This window comes from Monodon monoceros, unplaced genomic scaffold (assembly GCF_005190385.1).
Source record: "Monodon monoceros isolate NGI ecotype Baffin Bay Population unplaced genomic scaffold, NGI_Narwhal_1 Super_Scaffold_8, whole genome shotgun sequence".
Classification (NCBI taxonomy): domain Eukaryota; kingdom Metazoa; phylum Chordata; class Mammalia; order Artiodactyla; family Monodontidae; genus Monodon; species Monodon monoceros.
In genome coordinates this window covers 67,025,975-67,045,272 of record NW_021703785.1, presented here as the reverse complement: position 1 = coordinate 67,045,272, position 19,298 = coordinate 67,025,975, and the positions used below count along the sequence as shown (strand labels likewise).

General features: G+C 40.5%; 1 protein-coding gene across 3 annotated transcripts in view; it reads left to right on the top strand.

The window, feature by feature from the left end:
- The window catches only part of FRY (FRY microtubule binding protein), a 426,693-nt gene that overhangs the window by 72,780 nt on the left and 334,615 nt on the right, over nucleotides 1–19,298 (top strand). The window contains exon 1 of one of the 3 annotated variants that reach the window (XM_029209847.1): nucleotides 9,157–9,248. The exons of the other annotated variants lie outside the window; for them this stretch is intronic. The gene's annotated coding sequence lies outside the window, so the exon portion shown is untranslated. Of the gene's footprint in view, nucleotides 1–9,156; nucleotides 9,249–19,298 lie in introns of those variants that run through there. 3 annotated transcript variants of the gene reach the window in all.

The window sequence follows — 19,298 nt, the reverse complement described above, 5'->3', positions numbered from 1 at the left end:
TCGACACCCAGCCTGTTCTTGGTAACAGGCAGTTAGGACATCTCTTGGCGATGGGAAATAGTACTTGTGAGCAGATGTTCTAGGCAACACTTACCAAGTCATTTTGAATTTCGGACTCCTTCCTTGGCTATAAATGTGCCCATTTCTCATACCGAGCAACTACTGGCTATAATTAAGGCAACTTTAATGGTAGCAAGTGGTTTTGTTATTTTATGCGCCTTGCTATTCTGGACCAATTTATTTTAGTTCTGGTACATCTGGTTTTACCAAGAAATATGAATTCCTTTGCTACATAAAGGCGTTTTCACTCTTTTCTTCATTTTAGCACAAAGAGGTGGGCCGGTAGTAAGAGCCAAAGAAAGTGGTCAGAGTTGCCTGAGGCGCTCTCTCATCTGCACACATCCACCACTGCCACTTCCAAAAGGTTCTCTTCCTGTTCCTCTGCCAGAACAAACCCTTCATTTTGGTACCCAGTTCCTAGTTAGTCTATTCCGTTAATATTTTCCTGCTCATCCCCAAATGAAGTCATTATTTTTAACTTTCAACTTATATAGCACCTACTGTTTCTGTCTCTGTGATTCATTTCGAAATGAATCATATACTGACTTATGCCAGCTCTTCCACACTTGCTTTGAACTGTCATTTGTGTCTCGTGAACTGTCATTGAAGTCTCAGAAGATTTTTTACATTCTCATACTTTTAAATCGTATTTTCCAGGATAGATTTTAGATTCCTTACGGACAAGAACTCTGTCTCACATATCTTAATGCACTTCATGCATTGCCTTGTACACAGTAGTCATTGGATACATACTTGTTGATTTTAGTGTGCATTTGCTCTATGGGTAAAGGTTTTTCCTTTGAAAAGCCAAGAATCCAGTATATGAATTATAAAATTTGGGGCTGACACCACACAGACATTTCCATTTGCTATCGGGGTAAAACTTGAAGTAATATGTTAAGAAACTGAATCATATTTAGCTTGGAATGACATTTCTCAGGCAGCTGGTTTGTTCCCAGCATGTGAGATGATAGAAACTGGATTCCTGTTGGAAGAGCAAAACAATTGGCCTCCACCATTAAAAAACAAGCTCAAAGGGAATTTAGAATTCAAATTGAAAGCTATTAGTTTTTAGTATGGTGTTCTTTGTGCAATGTCTTCACCAGATATTTGACAGAAAGCTATGACTCAAATGTAAATAGAATTGTCATAAAAGCAGAAAGAATATGAAAAGCATAGAGAAGTTTTTACATATACCACTGTGGAAAAGCAATTCCATACTGAATCTAGCACAGTTCCCAAAGAAATGGTGTAGATCACTACACTACAATGTTTAATCCATTTATTCATTTTTTTTTAATTCTCTTCTTTTAAGAGGTTTTCTCTCTCTCTCTCTTTTTTTTTTTTTGACTGCGTTGGGTCGTTGAGGCATGCAGGATCTTCCACTGCTGTCTCTTCGTTGCAGCGCTTGGTCTCTCCTCTAGTTGTGTGCGGGTTTTCTCTCTCTAGTTGTGGCACATGGGCTTCAGGCGCATGGGCTCTGTAGTTTGCGGCACGTGGGCTCTCTCTTTGAGGTGCGCAAGCTCAGTAGTTGTGGCGCCTGGGTTTAGTTACTCTGAGGCATGTGGGATCTTAGTTCCCCGACCAGGAATGGAACCTTCCTGCACTGGAAGGCGGATTCTTTACCACTGGACCACCAGGGAAGTCCCTAATCTGTTTATTCTTAACAATAAGAGGAGATTAGCAGGAACTCCAAAATTGAGAGATTATTCTAGAGCTAGGATAAAAGATTACTTTCCCTGTGCAGTCTTTTTGTCTTCAAAAGATGCACATTCTTTTTTTTTTTTTTTGTGGTACGCGGGCCTCTCACTGTTGTGGCCTCTCCCGTTGCGGAGCACAGGCTCCGGACGCGCAGGCTCAGCGGCCATGGCTCACGGGCCCAGCCGCTCTGCGGCATGTGGGATCCCCCCGGACCGGGACACAAACCCACGTCCCCTACATCGACAGGCGGACTCCCAACCACTGCACCACCAGGGAAGCCCAAGATACACATTCTTACTGTATCCTCTTTCCTCTTTCCAAAGACCTTCTCGTTATATTGATGAAGGGAAGAAATGGGCTATCCCATTCTTCAATTTATTTTTAGTAGCTTAGCACGTCATTCTATGCTACATTGGGCCAACTGGGATCTTGCTAGAAACCAAGCTGCCAGACTTCTAAGCAGGATGAGCTGAAGTTGCCTACAGAATTGAATCTTTGGAAGGTGGGGAAAACAAATAATAATAATATGAAACATTAATTACTATTAATATTAATTAATAATTAATTAAATAATTATTAGTGTTGATTATTATTATGCTAAACACTGAACGCTTATTTTGGAAAACACACAGCCTCCTTCTATTTCATGACTTTTCCAGAACTTTTACATTAACTGTAAAATTTCATATTCTAAAAGTAAATCTCCTGCTTATTTAACCCAGAGTAAATAGCAACCAGTGTTTTAATTTGAACTGTAGCACCCATACTCAAATTTTCGAAAATCTGGTTGACTCTATTTCCCAGACTCAGATGTATCTAAAGGTAGGGAATGGACTTGGAGGTCCCAGTGTCCAAGAAGGATCCTGTTGCACTAAAACCCATCTTCGTGGTCAAACATTTCCCTTTTAGAATGAATTTGTTCTTCCTTTTACTTACCTGTTTGGTTCTTCAAACTGTAGATGTATTTGTCCACATAAAAATACTGGGTAAAAGATGAAAAAGATGACTCCTGGTACTTTTTAGTGACGTGTTTACTGTGACCTTAACATGAGTAGAAAAAGTAATGGCCATGTTAAAGACAGTTTCCTACAGTCAGTATAAATAAACTCTTACATAAACCAAATTTTTAAATGATCGAAATCACTGATTATTTGACTTAGGTAGCATCAGCTCTCTCTGAAATATCAAACCCATGGCTCACATATTCTTGGAGGGAGTTTTGCAAAAATTGAACTAGATTTAGAGAAGATTGTCATTAAGCCACAAGGTATTTAAGCCACTTGTTATATGACAGAAGTTAAAAAAAAAAAAAAGAAAGAAAGGGAAAAAAAGAAAGGAAAAAAAACCTGCTTAGAAGAGAGAGGGGACTCATTAGATGGGAAGAATGAATTTTAAATCACTTCAGGGTTAACATCTTCCCACATTAAATTATTTTAAAATATTTTCACTGTACTTTCATCCCCCTGGAATTTAAAGAATCAAACAATTTTACTTTCTTAACAGTGTGAGCCAACACTAACTTGGGTATTCTGAATCACAGCCATTTGGGTGGAAAAACACCTTTCCTCTGAACATAACTAAAGTAGTAAAGTAGGATGAAGAAAACAGGGCTAGGAGGCGTTATTTGAAAGACCATTTCAAACAACAAGAATCAGTCATCTCTCCATACTCTCTGTTATTAAATGCAGGGACCAAAGAAGGGAATTGATTTCAACCAGCTGACATGTTTTGGGTTCAGGTTCCGGCATTATTCCTAGGCAGCTCACGCGATTGTCTTCAGTTACTAAACACTTCCTGACCAAGCGGTGTGCTGTCCCACGATGGATGAGACAGACACAGTTCTTGCCTTTGTGCAGCTTACAATTAGTGAAGTTCTTTCGGAGGCCCTCTTTGTTCAAAGGGCAGGGTCACCCCAATGCCCAGTGATTCTACATAGTATTTACTTTTCTGACTCTTTGAAATTCCCCACCTTAAGAAGCTTTTCTCGGGCTTCCCTGGTGGCGCGGTGGTTGAGAGTCCGCCTGCTGATGGAGGGGACACGGGTTCGTGCCCCGGTCCGGGAAGATCCCACATCCCGCGGAGCGGCTGGGCCCGTGAGCCATGGCCGCTGAGCCTGCGCGTCCGGAGCCTGTGCTCCGCAACGGGCGAGGCTACAACAGTGAGAGGCCCGCGTACTGCAAAAAAAAAAAAAAAAAAAAAAAGCTCTTCTCCCTTGAAGTCAAAAATATTATTGTCTTCATGTCTTCTCTAATTTTAGTTCTGATCTTTTTCTTTCTTTTTCATGTAAGCATTGTTGTTGGTACTGGCTTCACTCTAGCCTTGCTTACTATTCTAAAGTCTCTTTGGGGGGCAATCTTCTATTTCTTTGGATTCAGTGATCACCCAGGTACAGTACACCAATGACTGCTCCGTCAGCCCCAGCTCTGATTCTCCTGAGCTCCAAACGCCATCTCCATAGTCCCTGGATATTTCCACGGCCTCTCAGGTAACTCAAGCTGAACTCATCCTGTATTTCCCCACATTTTTGCCTCCTCCTGTCTTAGGTATCTTAAGAGCATTATCCATCTCTCAAGCTAGGAACCTTGGGGTCATCTTTGACCCCTCCCTTTCTCACAATGTGGGTTCTCCCAAGTCTGCCGTTTAGTCCTATATGGTAGGAATATTTGTAGGATTTGTAATATTCTAATTACAGAATCTCTATCTGTTTAGCTCTCCACATCTGTATTGTCCCTGTCCCAGTCTCAGGGACACCTGCTCCACATTCCCTTGAACTGGTCTCCCTGCATCCAGACTTTCTCAGCTGGCTTCCCTGCTGCTCTGGGGTGGGACTGACAGATCAACAGATCGTGGGTGTGCAAGCAGGGAGATCCACATGAGAATCCTGCAACAGGGCTGTTGTAAGACTTCAATACACAGCACAGTGCCTGGCCCATAAGTAGTTCCTCCTCCTACTAAGACTTATTTCTCTATGTGTTTTTTTTCAATCCCCCCATCATTATTTTGTACTCAAAAATGTTTACTAAACTCTTCTAACAGTTTAATTACTCTAAGTTTTCTTAGTACGTTATCTGAAGCCATTCATTAGAATGTGAGCTCAACAAAGGCAGTGGTTTTTCTCTTTTCTTTACTAGTGATCCTCAGATCCTAGAAGTCTGGCACATAGCAGGCCTTATGTTTTTGAATGAATGAATCGATCAAGGAATGGCCAAAACTGTGGGGAGAATGGCTGCTATGGAACAGTTAGGAGGTAGTGGGGAAGAACCTGTAATCTCAAGTGTAGGCAGTTTGCTTCCAAAGGAAAAGGGAAGCGGCTGGGAAGAGAGGGGCACAGACAGAGACACAATTAAATTGTGATGAGTGAGAAGAAGGGTGAGTGCAAGATGCCAGGAGAAGGTCTGGAGAAAGGTATTTATATTGAGAACGAGTGGATAACTGTGAGTTGGCCAAAGGAAAGGGGGACTCTGTGAACATCTTTCCATAATAATAAATGTGTGTCTGTATCATTATAGCTGTGTAGTCTCCTATTGTATGTGTGTTCAACAAGGAAAATACCATTCTTTTTATTCTTTGGTAATTAGATCAGTGAAAAATCTCATTGTTGCTTGCATTTCTTTGATCATTACTAAGATTGAACACTTTTCCCATACACTTATTGGCTATTATTCACTCACCTCTGAGGAATTACTTGTTCATGACCTTAGCTTACTTTTCTGTGGGAGTTTATACATAATTTTAAAAAATGTACATAGTCAAATCTACCAATCTTTTTCTTTATAATTCCTGTCCTCATAGCCATACTTTGAAAATCTCTCTGTACCCCAAGATTGACTTTCCTTAACGGTTTGAGATTTAAGCTTTCTCCTATTCTGAATTCTTACTGACACTTGTATTTGCTGCTGGACTTTCTACTCTGTTTTGTTACTCTTTCTGATTACTTATGTTACCACGTTGTTTTAATTATTGTGGTTTTAAAACATATTTTCATGCCTAGGAGTATAAGCCACTCATTATATATATTATACATAATGCATATTATACGTGTATACATGACATACATATGTAATTGTAACTTTTCCTATTGATATGATTACAAACTTATACAGGGGTTGCAAGAATGTTACAAGGAACTCTCGTATACTCTTTACCCAGATTTACCAATTATTTACATTTTGCTCTACTTACTTTACTGTTTATATTACCACTATCTCTTTCTTTCCTTCCCTTCCTCCCTCCGTCCCTATTTCCCTGTACACACACACACACACACACACACACACACACACACACACACACACAGTTTTAGCTGTTTGAGAATCAGTTGCAGACACAACTGCAGTGCAGATACCCTACATCCTTCAATGTATATTTTCTAAGATCAAGGATATTCTCTTATATTTCTACAGTACATTTATCTAATTAGGAAAAATTAGACAAAGTCCATATGCAAAATTTGTCAGTTGCCCCAATAATGCCCTTTATAGATATTTATACCATGACCACCACCACCTTCCCCTCCGCCCCACCCCCATGCCTCACCCCCCCAAGTCCAGGATTCAATCCAGGATCACACATCACATTGAGTTGTTTTGTCTCTTCCGTCTCTTTTATTTTGGAACAAGAGGTCCTCATTCTTTGTCTTTCTTGACCTTTTAAGACTACAGGTCAGTTGTAGAATGTTCCTCATTTGAGGTTTGTCTGACGCTTCTTCATGATTAAATTCAAGTTAGGCATGTTTTTGGCAGGGATATCATAGTAGCAATGCTGTGTCCTTCTTGTCATAGTATATCAAACATGCTGTCAGTTTGTGCCAGGACAGGGATGTTAGCTCTGATCACTGGTTAAGCTAGAGTCATCCAGATTTCTCTGATTATTTTAGAATTATTTTGTCATGTTCCCAGAAAAATCTTTTTTTTAATTGTAAATCCACCTGATTTATAGATTAATTTGGAAAGAATTCGATGTTTTCTCTATTTTTAACTCCACTTTTCTGTCTCTCATCAACATTTTGGATTATTTTTTCTTCTTATGAGTTCTACAAATTCCGTATTCAGTCTTAGGTTTTAAATATTTCTGACTGTAGTTGGAAACAGCATTTCTTTTTTCTTCATGTTTTCTTTCATTTTTTTTTTTTTTTTTTCCTTTGCGGTACGCGGGCCTCTCACTGTTGTGGCCTCTCCCGTTGTGGAGCACAGGCTCCGGACGCGCAGGCTCAGCGGCCATGGCTCATGGGCCCAGCCGCTCCGCGGCATGTGGGATCTTCCCAGACCGAGGTACGAACCCGTGTCCCCTGCATCGGCAGGCGGATTCTCAACCACTGCGCCACCAGGGAAGCCCCATGTTTTCTTTCTTTGTGTGGCTGCTAGATAGGAAGTCAACGTATCTTTGTAGATTCGTATAACTACCCATCTCTGATAGTTTTTATAGTTTATCATGATTCTCTTACATTTTTTAAGTGAATAATCTTATTACTTGCAAATAATGATATTTGTCTCCTGGGTTTGAATTCAGCGTCTACGAGTTTTTAGTTTGAGTATTAACACTTTCTAGCCACAGTTTCTTCATCTGTAAAGTGGGTATAGAAGTACTTTATATCACTGCTATGAAGAGTAAATGCTAAAATGCATATAAAACTCTCAGGACAGTATTAGCAAGAGATCAACTCTCAATATATGTAAGCTAGTTTTAGAAATTATAGTAAACTAATCTCATAATTCACGGCACAGATCCTGTACTTATCTTAATTTTTTTTTTCATGGACTGGATCTTTGTGGCAAATTTATATCCCAACCAATTATTGCTAATATATAGGAAAGCAATAAATTTTTCTATATTATTGTAATGAGCTTTTTTACTAAAATTACTAATTCTAATGCTTTTTACAGGTTTTACAGGTTTAAATTCATATAATCTGCAAATAATGCAACTAGTTCTTTTTTTGTTTGATTACATTAGTCAGAATTCCTAGATCAAATTGTTCAATACTATCAGTTTCTGATTTTGCTGAGACTATCTAGAGTGTTTCACCATTTTAAGGTGTTGATTGGTTTGGGATTATAATTTTATTAACAATTTATTCTTCTAATCCTAGCAAACTATAATTTTTTAATCAGGAGGTGAATTTTATTAAGTGCTTTTCAGCATCTACTGAAATGAGAATCTGTTTTCCACTTTTTTCTGAGATTAATTATAATAGATTGAAGTAATTAATTCTTAACAAATATTCTAACGTTGAACTGTCTTTGCATTGTGGAATATAATCTATTTTGTTATAATTTTTTTTACACTTGCTTGCTTTACTAACAGTTTATTAAGATTTCTGCATCTATATTCCTAAGAGATATCAGACTATAGATTTTTGTTTGCTTGCTTTTTGTTTGGGGGCACTGTATTTTTCTGTTCTTTGCAGCAAGGATCTGTGAATTGGAAATCTTCCCATCTTTTTCTGTTCTCCAGAATGGCTTGAATAATACAGAAGTTCTGTTCCTTAACATTTGCTTATAAAATAACTTGGTACTAGTGGCTTTTGGAAAACTGGATTTTACTTTCTAATCATTGCTACAATTTCTTTCATAATTATCAGCATTTTGGGATGTCAAAATTGTTTCATGGGTCACTTTGGTAACAGCTTCCTCTGAGATCATCTATTTCTTACAAATTTTGAAATTTGCTAACATAGAGTGTGTATACTGTTCTTCATCGTATATTTTATGTTTTATTCCTAAAGTAGTGTATTTGTACTTTCTCCCTGGTTCAATCTACCTTTGGCAGAAGCTTTGATCTTTTATTGTCATTTTAAAGAGCCAATTCTTAGGTTCATCAATTCTCCGGTTTGCTAATTGATTACTTTCTGCTTTTGTATGTCTCAGATCTTTCCCTTCCACATTCTTTAGATTTATGTACGTCTCTGTCATCTTAGGTACTATATTTAATTCGTTTTGATTTGTTCTGATTTAATAACAGTAATCTTAGTTGCATTGTGTCCCATAGAGTCACAAGAGTTTTGGAACTGGAGAAAATTGTCAAAACCATATAATTCAAACCCTTTGTTTTCCGTATTAGGAAAGCAAACAGGTTAAAGACTTGTTCACAGCCAGCTACCTGCAGAACCAAAGTATCAAACAATTTTCCTGATCCTCTTTTTCTGCTCCACCACTCTTCCTGGATGCTTAACCAAGAAAAGACACGAGAATAAAGCAAAGAGGGATAATTTCTGGTGGGAAAGTGACTTGTTTACAGCTTGGGAAACCCCTCAAAAGGCCAGGACTTAAAGTAGCCAGCTAAGGGCTTTCTGAGCACTGTTTTCTCTGTCTCTGGGACAGAGGTTAGTATATGTTGACACAAGCTGACTAAATAAAACTGTTGATTCAGGAAGGGTGCAGGGCCTGTAGAGGGCAGCTTTGGAACTAGACTTCAGACCAGTGGAGCCACACCTGTCGTAAAGGAGTTCACATTGCTTCAACTGCCCAGCTCTGAACCAGACCTCCCAGGTGAGAGAACCTCCCTCTTCCCACTCAGAGTTCCAGTTTGACCGCTCCTTCCGCCCCTGCCTATTGTATCCTGACCTGATTGCGTTTTCACCCTGCATCCTGACCTGATTGCGTTTTCACCCCAGAGCCGCCTGGAAGAAGGATTGCCATCTGCTTGAATTATAGCTCCCAGGGCAGGGCCAGGAAGCTCAGCAGTGGGGGTGGGGAGAGGAGAAAAGCAAATGGAGTAAGAGCAGCTCAAGTGATGAACAGGCTGGCCTGTGTGTAACTGTTTAGCGCCCTCCATTTTTCTCCTTTCTTGCCCTAACTTGTATTAGTGAAGGTGGTGGAATGGGGCAGGAAACAAAGTGGTGTAGACACGGATTCAAAAATGAGTTTTTCTGGGCTTCCCTGGTGGCGCAGTGGTTGAGAGTCCGCCTGCCGATGCAGGGGACACGGGTTCATGCCCCGGTCCGGGAAGATCCCACATGCCACGGAGCGGCTGGGCCCATGAGCCATGGCCGCTGAGCCTGCGCGTCCGGAGCCTGTGCTCCGCAACGGGAGAGGCCACAGCAGTGAGAGGCCCGCATACCGCAAAACAAAACAAAACAAAAATGAGTTTTTCTTCCTTTTTACTTACAAAGGCTTATGAAAGTTCATTACTTTCATTTAACATTGGATATTGGTGATCTTTTGAGAATGAAGATGTAAAAAGATGGATGTGTGTGTACAGACGTGTACATATGTATATACGCACACACATTTTACACACATAGAAGAGTCTGAAACCCAAGGGGATCTTGTGATGGAGCCTTTTTATGTAAAGTGATGAATGTTTTTGCCTTGGGAATAATTTTACTCCTTCTTTAAGTGTCTGTTTCGTCTGGGTGTTTTACGTTTTATATAGAATAATGCTCAGTATATATTTTTTATTCCTATTTTTTGCCCTGCATGAAGATAAGAGATGTTTTACTGTTGTTACCTGGAATTACCTGTAAAAGTCAGTGCAGCTCACAAAAATTCCGATGTTTAGTAAGGACTAACTCTGTGCCCAGGGGCTTTCACAGGAATTATCTTGTTTACTCTCCCTTAGCCACTTCCTGCATAGTGAATGCTGTCATTCTTGCTTTACAGATGAAGATGCAGAAGCTCAGAGAGGTTAACTCACTTACCCTAGATCACACAGCTAATAAATGCCAGAATCTAAAATCAAACCCAGATCTTCTGATTTCAAGTTGGATATTCTGTCATCTGCCTGCCAGACCAAAGCCATTTCATACTACATGGTCAACTCCTTAAGGTCTAGGATAATGCCTCATTTACCTTCATACAGTGCATTGTCAGCTGTTTCCCAGGAGATTATATACTTTGTGGATTATTACCTTTTATTGATTTTTATGTTTTCAAGATATTACATGAGTATTCTTTGAGAGATCAGGTCACAAAGCTATAAGACCTTTCAAAACTAGCCATCTCCTGACCCACCACCCTACATAATACGTTTTTTGTTCCAGAATTATTCCATGCAATTTGATTTAGAATTTGAAAGAGAAAGGAATAAGAAATTGCTTTTACTTAGCAAATACTATATCCCAGGCAGAATGAGTTACATTTCCCCAAAGGTATCTTATTTCATCCTCAGAAGGACTCTCACTTATCCTGGGACTCCAGCCCCTGTGCTGTTTCCACCTCACTGGACTGCCCCCAGTGCCATGAGAAACGCATCTATTATCAAGTGTCAAGATCATCACCGTGATGGTTAATATACCACGTGGAAGTTCACCTGGTTTTCAGAAGTTCTTCCCTGTAGTCACAATTGATTGGTTACTAATAAGTTAAAAACGAAGTTAAAGCAATCTGCACCAACACTTATTTTAAATGAAAACCAAGTATTCATCCCTATTCTCTTCCTTCTGAAAACCGATGTACATCTTAAAACTTTATTTGAATTTTTGTAGTTGGAAGCTACACAAGTCAGAAGTAGTATGTTCTTCTAAAATATTACATTTTATCCTCCCCCCGACCCCCCACTGCTTTTTTTCATTTTTTTTGCGGTACGAGGGCCTCTCACTCTTGTGGCCTCTCCTGTTGCAGAGCACAGGCTCCAGACGCGCAGACTCAGTGGCCATGGCTCACGGGCCCAGCCGCTCCACGGCATGCGGGATCTTCCCGGACCGGGGCATGAACCTACGTCCCATGCGTCCCATGCATCGGCAGGCGGACTCTCAACCACTGCGCCACCAGGGAAGCCCTGCCTCCCACTGCTTTTTATTATTCAAGGTTTACCCTGGCTGTTCTTTATAGTAGCCAGACAGTTCATCTGGTCAGGTAGCGTTGTTCTCTTTGGTTCATTAAATTGTAAATTCCTCAAGCTCAGGAAGTTTTTTCTTCTTTTATTCCCACCTCCCTTCCCTGGACTTACATTGCTGATACATAAAAGAGCTCAGTAAATGTGTGGTGCATTGAATGGAATGGAACTGTAGCATTCATCCACCTCACTGGACTTGATGGGTGTCCTGGTTGTCCGTCCACCAGCCCTGTGGTGTGTTTAGAGCCAGTGCTTCCAGAAGCGGACTGAGGTCCCTTGGAATGGGGCTGTTGTCATTGCCCAAATCTATTATGTATCATTTAGAATCGAAACTATATGTCAGTTAAATTAGCACTAGAATTCTCTTCCCTCTTTCTCTTTACTTGGTATAACTTTAAAAAAAAATACTTTTTTGTGATTATTTGCGCTCACTCCTTTTGAAACTTAACCAAAGCAGTTGTTTGTAGTCATGTTTGAGCCATTTGTGAATCAAGAAAATCAACCTTAGAAGGTTAGAGTCAAGTGTTCAGGCCTTATCTTGCCATATCAGCCTTTTACCTACATATTTCAGTGGGTATCGAACTCATTTTTCTTCTTCTAACTTCCTGTCTTCTGCTGATGTCAACTAGTTAGGTATTTGTGTTTAAGTGTATGAAAATATAACTCCTGCAGCCCCAAACTGCTTCTAGAAGCTGCAAGGACTCAGAAGACATGGTTCTCCTGGCATCCACCTCCACTCCCCAATCTTAGCCCCGGGAGCCTGGCATGGGTGACCCCAATATGTAAGGAGAGTGAACCTCCAGTTCCACAGCCGAGCAAGCAAAGGTGTGTAAGACATGAGTTACATGCCAGCGAGGGAGACGGATGCGTGGGCAGATCAACTATACAGCAGTGTAGGAAAGGTGTTGGTAAATAGTTGAGCAAGGGAGTTAGGAGCTCAGAGGGGCAACTAAGGCAGCTGGGAAAAGCCAGAAACAGTTTCTTAATGGAGCCTGGGGAATTGGGGTTGGGAGAGGAGAGAGGGGTGGTGCAGGGAGCGAGCGAAGGGAATTAAGGGGTGAGGAGAGGGTAAGAAAAGGACTCCAGGAGGAGGTGGCCACGTGAACTAGGGCACTCACTGAGCGATGGCTGGGAGTGGGGAGTGTTCAGGGCACCAACCGCGTGCAGCTGAGCATTGCTGAACAGGCACATGCAAAGAAGGCAGTCGTAAGAGGTGAGAGTAAGGAAGCGAACTGGCACCAGGTCATGGAGGAGAGGCTTGGTGGTGCCAAGGTGCTGAATGGAGCCATCATTGCCTTTCCACCTACAGACCCAGGGAGGCTTGAAGACAGTTTAAGCGGAAGGACCTGCCATTTGTCTTTGCAGTGGAGCCATTTGGCACCAATAGTTAGGACACGTTTGAGGGGCAGAGGCAGAGAGAAAGCCATCGCAGAGTCTAGGCAAGAGTTAATGGAGACCTGCCTTAGGACAAGGGTGACAGGAATAGAGGAAGCGATGAATTCAGAGTGGTAAAATTGGCAGCACTGGGTAAGCGCTACGTGTGGTGGCGGGGAGAGGACAGAATTTAGAATGATTCCCAAGTTAGAGATTCAAGTGGTCAAGACAATTCAGGAGGGGTAGCAGTTTAGAGCCAATGATGATTTCAGTTCTGGACCTGTTGAGCCTCGGGTAATCTTGAGTATCTAGATGGAAATATCCATCATGTAGTTGGATGTGAGCCCCATGATGAGGTGGTAGCATAGATCTGAGGATTTTATGTATCTGAAGAGCACACAGCCACTACTTGAGAACGTGAGCACAGGGTGATTAGATTTATCCCTTGGTTAATAGTACCTGTCCAAGAATTCCAGGCTGCTTAGACATACGGGATAAAGATATAGACATGTGTACAGACACACACACACACACACACACACGTGTATATATATATATATATTCCCCCTGCTCCCCTCCCCCACTGAGGATTAGTAAAATAGTAAATATTCTGTGAAGCATTGCATCAGAAGAAGCGTTTGCAAGGAATGTAGACAAAACAACATAAACCAAAACCACATACCTCCTCCAAAAAAAGAGCAGTGCATGTAGAAAATTACAGCTTTGTATCCACGTCAAAGAAGAGTGTTTGACAGCTACAGGATGTGAGAAGGAGATTCAAATGACCAGTTTGTTTGGTTTGGGGAAAAAGAATGTTCACATGAAGTCACAAGAGAACCCCTTACATCCTCCGTATCGCATTAAAGTCACCATTAATACATCCCCGGCCCACTCACCCTAACAATGTGTTTAATGTGTTCACCCAGCCATTTTTCCCCCCACCCCGGCCCCCGTAAGTATGAAACTGTACAAAATACTACTGATTTTTTAGATCTGGGCATTCACTAAAGTCATTTTGATATTTCAAAGTGGAAGTTAAACTAGATGTTTTCTAGGGAAAAGAAGCTTCGTATGGATATCTGTAGATCACGATATACACAGCTGGCCCTCCGTTATCTGCTGGTTCTGCATTCTCGGATTCAGCCAGCTGCAGCATTTTACAAAGGCACTTGAGCATCTGTTGATTTTGGTATCAGCTTTTGGGGGTCCTGGAACCAGGGCCCCTTGGATACCAAGGACGACGGTGTTACCTTACTAAACGACAACTCAATACAGGGAACTCTTGTATTAAGTGATTTAAAGAATTTTATTTCTTATGGCTCCTCTCCTGGAATGGCAAAGAAATAAAACATTTGTAACAGTTGATGAATACTATATCATTTTTTCAAGTCTGAATTACACTGAGAATCCTATGCTAGTTTCCCCAAGACTCCAAAATTCTCCAGAACTCTTCAACATTTCATTACTGTAAGAATTCTCTCTCAGTGTAGGAAAGGGGAATTAGAGAAACTACAGTTATAAATACCTGGCCTTTCAGGTCAACAGTAAATAAATAAAGGCCTGACAAAAATAAAGACACACAAATGCTGGAGCTGAGGTAGTGTTTCATCTTTTGAGAATTTCAGAAGAATTACTGTGGGAAAATGGAAAACCACAAAACAGCATTTATTAAATTCCTAGTCAAACTTCTGCATCTCTGTAAAGACCAAAATGAAACCACAAGCGATCATAGATGGAAAAAAACTGACTTCCCTAATAAGGTAGCATTTCATCAGGGTGGTGTGATAGCTGATCTTTGTGGAGAAACTTGTTCAGCAACAAGAAGAACACAGGTTTGTGTGTAACAGAGTAACTGCTGATCGAGTGAGGACACTGTTGGGTTTCAGTTATTTTCTGCCTACTTGGAGGACAATCTGTAGAAAAATATAATTATATTTTGACTTCCCTTGCCCCCTTCCAACCGTTGGCATGTGTTGCAAGAGTAGAAACTCACTTCTTCAGTTTCCTGGATAAATTATAAAGACAGTTTCTGTGGCTTGTATTGGACTCCTGAGCGGGATATAAATTGTTTGAAGTTACTTTCTCTGGTCCATCTTCTTTAGCACAGGCAAAAGTAGTTGATTTTGTATTGATTGCATAGCACCAGGTCTGTTCTCCTTGTAGGGGAGGGGGGACCTGGCAAACAACGTGCAGGGATTTAAAGCTTGTTCGTTTCTTCTACGTGGGCAGTCACGATGTCCAAGAGGCCATTAACAAATGGCCTTTTGTTTTGCAGAACATTAGGGTCAAAACATACTAATAGTTGTTTGTTACCTAGAAAACAGGGGGAAAGAAAGTTCTCTATTCAGCCAAGTTTGGAAAATGCCAGTTAAACAGAGTTAAGTAGGATTGATTCTTTGCTGCAAGATTCAAGAGTCTTCAACATGGACCCCTGCATGGTGACTCTACAACAGAGATTTGTTCGCAGAATTTCCTAGACGTTTCTCACCTAGGCACAGCTTTGTCACACAGACCCACTGTTTGAAAATCGTGGGTTAAGGCACGGACTCCAGAAGTTCTGTAAACACTTGACCGTGTGGCCTGGGGAAGGCCTCAACTGATACACAACTTTGGTTTCTTCGGCCTATACACTGTTTTTAAAAACATGAAGCCAACATTTACAAATCAGGATATTTCAATACAAAAATCAGGGTTGCAAGCTTCTCTTGAAAAATCAGAGGATGAGACAGACTGGGCCTTCGGTACTCCACAAGCACAGTTCACTGGACCTTGGGAAGCCACTGCCCTTCAGGGGAGAGATGTTCACCCCATTCATCACTGTTTACCCACCCTGTTTCCGTACACACGACAGCCTCACTCATTGATCTCCCTTGGGTGGCTCCAGACACACTGGCCCCTCCCAGCCACATGGTACCCTTCACACGGATGAGAGGGGGCTCTGAGGTTGAATCTGGGTGGGTGGTGGATGGCAGGACAAAGCCTGGAATCTGGAACCAAATATGCCAAAATGTTGACAGTGGTTTTCATGATTCATGAGGTTATAAAATGTTTTCTGCTTCTTTTTATTTACTTTTCTGTGCTTTCCAAATATTCTACAACAAACATATTTCCTTTGTAATAAAAAACAGAATTAAAAAAAAAAACAGCTAGAAAGAATCTGAAATAGGGATTTTTTTTTGAGATTTAGCTGCTATGAAAATATCTCCCTTCCTTTAAATCCTGATTACTAATAGAACTTATAAAACCAGTAAGAGAAGCATGAATTTATGCAAGAAACCAAAAATAGGTCTGCTTCAAGAGTTGTCTTAAGATCTTGTCTCTTAGCTATTCATCATGAATTAATGATATAAATTTGTAGTTATATTTTATGGAGGTGGGGTTGAAAGATGTTGGTTTGGCTTATATGAAGTTTGGTTTCGATACTTGGACCTTTCCTAGCTTCTAGAATATGATAAAAAAAATAAATCACCTTTTGTATGGAAAATGATAAAAATAAATAAGTAGAAGGATAGTTAGATCTTTCTGAGATGATAGAGGAAGCTGGGAGAATTGAAGTGGAAAATTAAGGCCTTACTGGTGAAGATAGTTCCAAGTTTTGATAACATTTCCTCCAAGCTGGCTAGGACTCAACAGTGAGTAAACAAACATGACACATTCTTAAATCTTGCGTGAAATGGACATTTGGAATCCTTAGTTGGAATTTAATTCCTGGACAAAGGAAATAAAAGGGTGGCTCCTTGCAGCACCTGAGGGAGAGACACTGGAAGGACACCATTTGAAATTTCTCATTTGATTCAGTTGCTCTTTCCTGGTCATAAAAGAAGGCCCAGAAATGAGGGTGGGGCAAAGGAGATGCTTTGTGGAAAAGGATGAGGAACCAGGGAGAGGGAAGACAAAATCAGAAGGGAAAAGCCTGGAGGTAGCTGGGAAACAAAGAATCAGAGGGGAAATGTATATTTCAGAGAGTTTGGTGTTAAAGGAAGGCTAGGCTTGGTTGTAATCAGTTATTGCTGCAATTTCTTGGCCTCTCTTAGCGAGTTTCCTCCTCTGTCAAGTAGAGAAGATGGTAGTACTGCATGAGAAATGTCAGTACTTAGCATAGTACGTGACCAGAGGGAGTACACGATAAATACTATTACGAGCATTGGATTAAAAGAAAATGTTGCTACGTTTTACATTGACTCCCAGTTTTTGGGTAGTGATAAGAGAATGTCTCATAGGGTATGACAACAGAAAACAAATTGGTATCTTGAGATTTGTTTCATGGCCTTGTACATGGTCCACCAGTTTTTTAGATGTCCTACAGAAATTTAAGACATTGTTTTTGGGTACAGAGTTCTCGGCCCACTGGATCAGGCTTTTGAATTGTGATATTTAAATCTGTTTTCTTACAGTTGCTTTTTTTTTTTTTTTTTGACTGCTTAATATCAATTTCTGAAAAACTTTACTCTTACTTTTGTTTGCATAAGAAGCAATACGATGTTTGTAAAAATGCTAACCATATGAAGCTAAACTGGGATTTAAATGGCCGTGAGTTATAAAATTTTTCTATTGCTCACACCTGAATTCGCACAGAATAGAGCTAGCTCAATGACTAGGACATTTCACATGTTTTCATTAAAAGGGTGGTGTCACCTGAATAATCAGTGCAGTGTTTGATCCAGCTCCAAAGCCACTGAAGGCATTCATGCTGCCACTTACCCCTGAAAAGTTCAAATCGTAGAATCTAAAGGTCATCAGCAGTGTCGGAAATTGTGGGAAGAATCTTCAGACTAGGTCATTTCATCCAGTCCTTGGGTGTTTAGCAAGGCTGCACCCAAGTCGCCTAAGATAACCGATGTTTATCCTAATCGTGAAGTTCTTTGCCCTAAAAGATTGCACACTTTTGCTTGGTGGCTTGTGAGGAAACTTCCTGTTAAGAAGTGCCTTCTTTTTTTTTTCATTGCAGTTTTTTACTCTTTTACTTCTCCGTTCATTCTGTAATATTTATTGAGCACTTTCTCTGGGCAACTCACTGTAACAGTGAATGTGTTACCTGGGAGTATCGTGTAGACATCTTTCAGGCATCCTTGGAGTTCTACATCCTTGGAGTGTGTAAATTAAACACTAAAGACATAGTTCAGGATAAGAAAATTCTTCAGTGAAAATGACTCACATAACACTTGAGTCCATGTATATTTTTCTCTCACTCTTGAAGTAGATGATGGAATAAGAAGATTGTTTTCACTTTTATTTATTAATTTTATTAGCTGAAAGCCGGAACATGTCTGAATCCTGGCCGAATGCATTGGGGGGAGGTATAACGTTGCCTTTTTTAAAAAAAGTTTTATTGAGGTATAATTGACATAGAATAAATTGCTTATATTTGAAGTATAGAAGTTGATTAGTTTTGACATATGTGTACACCTATGACTCCATCACCCCCCAACATTTCAAATCTAGAACACTACGGAGAAGTTTGGGATGGGGCTTTGGGCTTCACGTCATTGGCACACAGATGAAAGTTGCAGTCGTGGCTGAGAACGTCTGCTGAGCGCCACTAATAACTGCTACCATCTGAGTGACAGCAGTCACTTGCCAACCTGGTTTTAGCTACTGCATTTCTGAGGTTACACCGTCTAGTATTTGGACAAAATATTTTAAAAGCTTCGATTCTCTTATGAATGCAAATTTCAGTTTAGTTCCTTAAGCCGAAGAATAACTATCCATCCTTCCTCTCAGAGACCATGTGGGTGTGTCAGGGACGTAGTACAGGGAGGGAGATTTGTTTATGCTGTACCTTCTCACCAGAGAACTTCACAACAAGCCCAGAAAAATGTGTCCTTAAGCCCTACCTTAATTTGAGAAAAGGCCCTGCAGTTATGCTGGTATTTTGCTGAGACTTGCAAAATTGAACAAAGAGGAATGGAAGTGCAAATGAAGTAGGATTTCAAGCCAGTAAGACCTGGTTCTAAAGATTTTTTTAAAAGGTACAGTCTGCATGACATTAAAAACTTGCCTAAGAGTCTGCTTCAGCAAATCTCTGTATCTTAGACTCTGGAATAAATAAAGATGATTCAGGAGAAGGGTTATTTACTGGAGCCAGATTTTTTTAAATGTCTTTTAGGAATTACCAAATTGTTTGAACAGGTTAGAGCCAGGTTTTTAATACTGATTTTTTTTAAAGGAGGTGTCCTCTGTATGTCTAATTTGTGGTGGTGTTTGAAAAGATATGTAATAATGCCAACTTATGGTTTTTCCTTCTGTTCCCAATTTGCTAGGATTGCTCAATCTCACTTTTCCAATGTCTGTGCTTTTGCATGATATAATGCCCCAGTGTAGGTACGGGATTGCTGTGTTTGCCATTTTGTGGGCATTTGGTGTGATGTCACGTCTTAGTGCCTTTGCAC